The sequence below is a fragment of the Muntiacus reevesi genome, chromosome 17, assembly GCF_963930625.1.
Source record: "Muntiacus reevesi chromosome 17, mMunRee1.1, whole genome shotgun sequence".
Classification (NCBI taxonomy): Eukaryota; Metazoa; Chordata; class Mammalia; order Artiodactyla; family Cervidae; genus Muntiacus; species Muntiacus reevesi.
Window position 1 is genome coordinate 37,556,718 of NC_089265.1, and position 8,363 is coordinate 37,565,080.

The 8,363-nt window shown below is 42.3% G+C and overlaps 1 pseudogene; it reads right to left on the reverse strand.

Annotated features, from left to right (window-relative positions):
- Nucleotides 1–297: 297 nt before the first annotated feature.
- LOC136148339 (elongation factor 2-like) lies at nt 298–6,710 on the reverse strand (annotated as a pseudogene).
- Nucleotides 6,711–8,363: the final 1,653 nt, after the last annotated feature.

Here is an 8,363-nt window from a genome sequence, read left to right on the forward strand (position 1 = left end):
GACAGTTGGATGCCACTAGGCCCTTGTTGCGGACACCAACTCTCAACAGGTGAATGGACCCCACGGCCCGGGGCAGGCGGTCAGCATGCAGCATTGAGGCAGTGCCGGGTGTGGGAAGCCCTGGATGGATCCGTGTGCAGCGTCAGACTGGGGACATGGAAGCAGACGCCCCGCGAGTGCTCCTCACAGCTCCACCGCTTGAAGGCCGGCTGCCATGCTGTCCCGATGGATGCCACTGAGGTAGTACTGGGTGACTTGTGCTCGAGAGCCCAAAGTACCAGGGGCCTCAGCATTGTCTCACTCACACTTTCCGCCAGATTGAGACCTGCTACTTGGGCTTCTGAAGGACAGACACCTCCTGTCAGCATCCTTGGCTATGGAGTTGGGGAAGAGCCGCGCTTTTGTGTCCAGCCGGCTCTGCTTGTTGGGAGCTTTGGACAGGCACAGCACGGAGGGACTCCTCGCTGATGGTCTTGCGGTGCTACACGACTGGCTAGGATGTCCTGGTGGAAATGCCAGTGAGGTTCTTCTCTCGGTTCTTCAGGAAGATCAATAGGTGCAGCTCATCACCCTGTTGATGAAGCGATCCCCTGATTCCTCAGTGATGAGTTGCACCATGCAGACTGGCTTAGCTGCCCTCTTCAGCCCCTCCACTGGCTTGGGCAGGTCAGCCAGTTCTTGGCTTCTGTGGGAACTCTTAACAATGGGGTTCACGCTGAACTTCATCACCTGCATGTTGTAAGCGTGCTCAAAGATGCTGAAGATTCCTGTCTTCACCAGGAACTGGCCCATAGCCATCAGACCTACAGTGTTCCCCCAGGGCACGTCCCTGATGGACTTTACATAATGCTAGACAGATTCCTGATGGCTGGTCGCTTGATGGCTCTCTTGGTGTCTCAGCTGATGCCTGGCCTTGAAAAATACACAGCCTAGATCATAGTCAGCAGAAGTCTTCCCAGTGGGGAGAACACTCCATGGTCTAAGGTAGGAAGAAAAGTTAAAGAAACCATGGGTTTGAAAAAGAACGGAGTACAACATGGGGATTAAATGACACTTGCAAAGGGTTGTCACATCACAGGGCAGAGGGATAATGTCATTGTGGCTTTGTGGTTTAGATCTAGACTAGTGATTGGTGACTAAAAGGAAATAATTTTCAGTTCAGAATTAAAATGAATTTTCTAATTCTTAAGTTCAGTTCAGTTCAGTCACTCAATTGTGTCTGACTCTTTGCAACCCCATGAATTGCAGCATGCCAGGCCTCCCCGTCCATCACAAACTCCCGGAGTTTACTCAAACTCATGTCCATCAAGTCGGTGATGCCATCCGGCCATCTCATCCTCTGTTGTCCCCTTCTCCTCCTGCCCCCAATCCCTCCCAGCATCAGGGTCTTTTCCAATGAGTCAGCTCTTCGCGTGAGGTGGCCAAAGTATTAGAGTTTCAGCTTCAACATTAGTCTTTCCAGTGAACACCCAGGACTGATCTCCCTTAGGATGGACTGGTTGTATCTCCTTGCAGTCCAAGGGACTCTCAAGAGTCTTCTCCAACACCACAGTTCAAAAGCACCAATTCTTCGGTGCTCAGCTTTCTTCACAGTCCAACTCTCACATCCATACATGACCACTGGAAAAACCATAGCCTTGAGTAGACGGACCTTTGTTGGCAAAGTAATATCTCTGCTTTATATTTTTTATTTTTTTTTAATTTTTCAGTGGGTTTTGTCATACATTGATATGAATCAGCCATAGAGTTACAAGTATTCCCCATCCCGATTATCTCTGCTTTTTAATATGCTATCTAGGTTGGTCATAACTTTCCTTTCAAGGAGTAAGCGTCTTTTAATTTCATGGCTGCACTCACCATCCTCAGTGATTTTGGAGCCCAGAAAAATGAATTCTGACACTGTTTCCACTGTTTCCCCATCTATTTGCCATGAAGTGATGGGACCAGATGCCATGATCTTAGTTTTCTGAATGTTGAGCTTTAAGCAACTTTTTCACTCTCCTCTTTCACTTTCATCAAGAGGCTCTTTAGTTCCTCTTCACTTTCTGCCATAAGGGTGGTGTCATCTGCATATCTGAGGTTATTGATATTTCTCCCGGCAATCTTGATTCCAGCTTGTGCTTCATCTAGCCCAGCGTTTCTCATGATGTACTTTGCATATAAGTTAAATAAACAGGGTGACAATATACAGCCTTGACATACTCCTTTTCCTATTTGGAACCAGTCTGTTGTTCACGTCCAGTTCTAACTGTTGCTTCCTGATCTCCATATAGGTTTCTCAAGAGGTGGGTCAGGTGGTCTGGTATTCCCATCTCTTTCAGAATTTTCCACAGTTTATTGTGATCCACACAGTCAAAGGCTTTGGCATAGTCAATAAAGCAGACTGAACTCTCTTGCTTTTTCGATGATCCAGCAGATGTTGGCAATTCGATCTCTGGTTCCTCTGCCTTTTCTAAAACCAGCTTGAACATCTGGAAGTTCATGGTTTACGTATTGCTGAAGCCTGGCTTGGAGAATTTTGAGCATTACTTTACTAGCATGTGAGGTGAGTGCAATTGTGCAGTAGTTTGAGCATTCTTTGGGATTGCCTTTCTTTGGGATTGGAATGAAAAGTGACATTTTCCAGTCCTGTGGCCACTGCTGAGTTTTCCAAATTTGCTAGCATATTGAGTGCAGCACTTTCACAGCATCATCTTTCAGGATTTGAAATAGCTCAACTGGAATTCCATCACCTCCACTAGCTTTGTTCATAGTGATGCTTTCTAAGACCCACCTGACTTCACATTCCAGGATGTCTGGCTTTAGGTGAGTGATCACACCATTGTGATTATCTGAGTCATGAAGATCTTTTTTGTACAGTTCTTCTGTGTATTCTTGCCACCTCTTCTTAATATATTCTGTTTCTCTTAGGTCCATACCATTTCTGTCCTTTATTGAGCCCATCTTTGCATGAAATGTTCCCTTGGTATCTCTAATTTTCTTGAAGAGATCTCTAGTCTTTCCCATTCTGTTGTTTTCCTCTATTTGTAATTCTTGGAGTAGTCTAAAGGTGAGATACCTAGAAAGATGCTTTATTGTCTTTAAAGGTAAATAAATAAAGATTGGGCTTCCCTGGTGGCTCAGAGGTTAAAGCGTCTGCCTGCAATGCGGGAGACCTGGGTTCGATGCCTGCGTTGGGAAGATCCCCTGGAGAAGGAAATGGCAACTCTCTCCAGTAATCTTGCCTAGAGAATCCTGTGGACGGAGGAGCCTGGTGGGCTACATTAGTCCATGGGGTCGCAAAGAGTCGGACACGACTGAGCGACTTCCCTTTAAGTGTTCCTTGTGGGATGACTCACATATCTGATGAGTATTGAATTTAAGGACTTTTTGGCTTTTCCCAACATGGCATCCTTTGTTTCACTTAACTTGTGTTGTTTTAGTAAAAATACTGGTCATTTACTCATTGTAGCCCAGTGAGGGATTCCTCATTTATGTGTGTAATGGAAAGAGCATGGTTTTTGGACATAGACTTGGGTTTATGTGGACATAGATGAGGGTTTGAAACCCTCATTTGTCATTATTTTAGTATACTTTTCGAGAGAACTCAAGTAAATTTCCAACCCTCAATTTCTTTATTTTAAAAGTGGAGGTGACACAATATTTACCTCCTAAGATTGTTGTGAATATGAGGTATGTGACAGAGTACCTCACATTATGCTCCAGAAACATTTGTTATTAATATTAATGGTATTGTTGTGATTATTATTGTTAGACATCTTAAAATTTTGATTGATTAATTCTATTTCTAAGATTCTATCTTAAAAACTATTCATGGACACACACAAAGATTTAGCCAGAAACATGTTTATTATAGCCCTATAATATATATTTATATAAGTAATTATTATTATAATGGAATAACACTAATACTTTTAGTGACCAATTTTTTTTCTTCTGAGAATGGTGATTATGAGGAGAGTTTATTTTTATTATCTTTCTCTTTTTTTCCCCCTTATATTTCAACTGTGTGTATATGTTTTTATAGTAAAGAAATTAATTCTAATAAAGTATTAAGGAAGAAGTCAATTCCTCTTCCTCAGGAGTGGTTGGTCTCTGAGTGGGGTGGCAGGGAAGATGCCAGTATCAGATGAGAATACAGGTGGATAATCTTAAAGTTTCTCTGTACCCTGAAGCATTTTATGTAGTCAATGAAAAGTGCAGATGCTAAGTGCTACAGGAGATTAAAAGTTTGTTGGGTTGTCTGGACTGGCTTGGACTTTTGGAAACCTCTGAAATTTTTATTTACAGAGGGAACCTGAGGAAGAAGTGAGAATAGGAAATATGAGAGGTTGCAGAAACAGTCCTGCTATCAAATTCACTATTAATTCACCAGGAACAATAAACTGTCCCTGTTGTGTGTCAGGAGATTTTTCTTTATTTAAAAATTTGAAACACACTTTAAAATTTCTCATTCTATGGTCATTTTGCAATCATTTTTCTAAGAGACTCAGGGATCTGCCCTTGATTTCTGGCCCTCTGCAGGGCAACCCTGTGAAACTGAAGCAGCTGAATGTTGACAGGTGACTTGAAATTGTGTCAGTGACATTTATAGCCTAACATTGTACAACAGCATTTCAGTTGAGGCTTTGGTTCCCAATTTGGATATCAAGGAATAGAAAGTCTTTTATTTAATATGCATTAGACACCAGAGTTGTGTCATGGAGCATGGTGGGGTGGGTAGGATGCACAAATCTATAGCTATTAACCAACTGATATTAGAAATTTCTCAAAAAGAAAAGCAGTCATTATCACATTTTGGATGTATAGGAAGATGGTAGGTGGCAATTTAGATCCTAAAGTAAGGCAATGAGTGTCATCTTGCTGTCCAGGAAGAAAGATAGAAGGGCTGGTTTTTAAAATCTATTTATTTATTTGACCAAGAAAACAGGAAAGAACAAAAGAGAAAAAGAGAGCGGAATGAATTTCAGTGTTATTGGCCATGGGTAATAGTCCTTATTTAAGGACAAAAAGCTGAGATTGACAACTTAGAAAATTAACTTTGACCTTCATGTAGAGTCTCTGGAAAGTTCTTTACCAGTGATGGTGTTGTTGTTCAGTCCCTAAGTTGTGTCCGACTCCCTCTGACTCCATGAACTGCAGTGCACCAGGCTTCCCTGTCCTCCAGTATCTCCTGTTTGCTCAAGTTCATATCCATGGAGTCAGTGATGCTATCTAACCATCTCATTCTCTGCCACCCTCTTCTCCTTTTGCCTTCAGCCTTTCCTAGCATCAGGGTCTTTTCCAATGAGTCAGCTCTTTGCATTAGATGGCCGAAGTATTGGAGCTTCAGCTTTAGTTTCAGTCCTTCCAATGAATATTCAAGGTCGATTTCCTTTAGGATTGACTGGTTTGAGCTCCTGGCTGTCCAAGGGACTCCCAAGAGTCTTCTCCAACACCATACTTTGAAGGAATCAGTTCTTTGGCACTCAGCCTTCTTTATGGTCCAACTCTCACATTCATACATGACTACTATGGGAAAACCGTAGCTTCGACTATATGGACCAGTGAGGGTGAGTCCTGGCTGCATGAAGAATATTGCCCCCAAAGCTGCCCCATCTTTTTTTCTTTCCTGACAACATCACTGTTTTTTTAAAATAGGCCCCCAAGACTGAAACACAAAGATCATCGAAGTCCAGCAACCAAGGTTCATTGCAAGTGTGGTCCCCACAACATAGGTGAGATCAAAACTTATAAACACCACTGACACAATCTCTGAACAGAATGTTGGGAAGTTAACCCCAAAAGGCCAGAGCTTCTTAAGTATTTAGTGAGGAACAGATGGGACTAGCTTGATGCCCTATAAGTGAAATGACTGATAGGCAGCCAAGAATGCAAAAACTCCTCCAGGGGATCATTGTAAAATGTGAATAGAGTCTAACTGTTCACTGGGAAAATGGAGGTAGTTATAGATATTTAGGGGAATAAGTCTTAAAGGAGAGGAATCTAAGGGTATTTAGGGATTCTCTAGGACCACTTGGGCTCCAAAATCACTGTGGACAGTGACTGCAGCTTTGAAATTAAAAGACACTTGCTCCTTGGAAGGAAAGTTATGGCAAACTTAGCGTATTAAAGAGCAGAGCCATCACTTTGCTGTCAAAGGTCTATATAGTCAAAGCTGTGGTTTTTCCAGTAGTATGGATGTGAGATTTGAACCATAAAGAAAGCTGAGTGCCAAAGAATTGATGTTTTTGAATTGTGATGCCAGAGAAGACTCTTGAGAGACCATTGGACTGTAAGGAGATCAAACTGTTGCCAAAAGAGGTACCCCTTCCAGAGCTTGAAAGTGGGCTCTTGTCTAACACTCGGAAATGAATTGTCCGAGGAGACACATGTGCAGACAAAGCAATACATTTTATTGGGAAGGGGCGCCTGGGTGGAGAGCAGGAGGGCAAGGGAACCCAGGAGAACTGCTTTGCCACATGACTCACAGTCTCAGGTTTTATGGTGATGGGATTAGTTTCTGGGTTGTCTTTGGCGAATCCTTCTGACTCAGAGTCCTTCCTGGTGGTGCACGCATTGCTCAGCCAAGATGGATGCCAGTGAGAAGGATTCTGGGAGGTGGTTGGACACTTGGTGTCACCTTTTGACCTTTCCTGAACTCTTCCAGTTGGTGGTGGCTTATTAGTTCCATGCTCCTTACCAGGACCTCCTATCATAAAACACCTCATGCAAATGGTTACTATGCTGCTTGGCCAGGGTGGGTGACTTCAGTCAGTGTGTTTCCCCTGACAAAACCAGTCAATTCTAGAGTAAATCACCTCTGAATGTTCACTGGAAGGACTGATACTAAAGCCAAAGCTCCCATGCTTTGGCCAAATGATGTGAAGAGTCGACTCATTGAAAAAGACCCTGATCTGGGGAAGATTGAGAGCAGGAGAAAGGGGCAACAGAGGATGAGATGGTTGGATGGCATCACCAACTCAATGTTTGAGCAAACTCTGGGAGATAGTAAAGGACAGGGAAGCCTGGCGTGCTGCAGTCCATGGAGTTGCATTGGACATGGCTTAGTGACTGAACAATAGCAACTAGGACCACTCAGCTAAAACAGGATAAAGGGGGTGCCCACTTCTATAACTGGAGAGCCATTTACTATTCAGTACTTCCCTCTCCATTGAAGCTTAAGCCTCTGAACACAATAATTTTGTGGTCAGTCAATATGAAGAAAGGACAGATTATCCAGGATATCTACTTTTTTGGAGATAAATGCTCAAATGGAGAAAATCAAGGCCTGATGTTACCTGAGAAGGGTTATAATAGACCTTTGAAGGCCACTTTTAGATCCATAAATCTAGAATTATTTTCAGCCATTTTAATGAGTTATTAATGCTACTAGAGAATTGGAATTCTGAAATGTTAAAATATGGCCACGTCCGAGCTTGTTTGGAAACTGCTTTTGGAAAACATGAAGTACTCAACCTGTTAGTAATTAAGGTTAATTTCTAAACAGTTTCTGCTAAAGTAAGAGTTCTATATCACCTTAAAAATAACATAATAAATAGCTCATGATAAACCTAGATTGATTTGTTCATCCAGGAATCAGGAATAATTTAAGTCAATAATGTGAGAATAGACCTAAAAAGAAAATTAAACTTGCAAATAACAACTTCAGATGTTATAGAACAAAAGGTTAGTTAAAATGCAGTCTGTTTGGAGTTTAGTTTTTCTCACAAGCTCATTAAGCGTGTATTTCTTAAGCTTGCTCTTTGGAATGCTAATGCCAAGAAACTAATACAATGAAATCTCAGGCCTCTGGCCAAGGAGAGGCTTGGTGGTGGTTTAGTCGCTAAGTTTTGTCCGACTCTTGCGACCCATGGACTGTAGCCCGCCAGGCTCCTCTGTCCATGGGATTTTCCAGGCAAGAATATTGGAGTTGTTTGCTATTTCCTTCTCCAGGGTATTTTCCCAACCCAGGGACTGAACGTAGGTCTCCTGCACTGCAGACAGATTCTTTACTGACTTTAAGGAGAGGCTTACTTCTGCTCTTTTTGGTTCTCACTTACTCACACGAAGCCTAGCAACTTCAGGATATGCCATTGTTTCTTTTCAGAGAACTCAGTTTATTTGCCCTCTTGAGATTTTGTTTCTATTTTCTTGGCTAGATTTCTACATTTCTTTCTTAGGAAAGAAAACTGATGGAAAGAAGGATGCAAGTATGGAATCACTGAGTCTAGGGGAGGTCAAAGTTTGCTACTTGAGAGTCTTTTCATTGGGCCAGAAATATTAATTGGGAAGTAGTGACACCACCTGGTCTTCTTGGGAATCTTCACTTAGTTCACTGAAAAAATGGGCAAATTTTTATTGCCTCTGTTTAAATTGTGTTG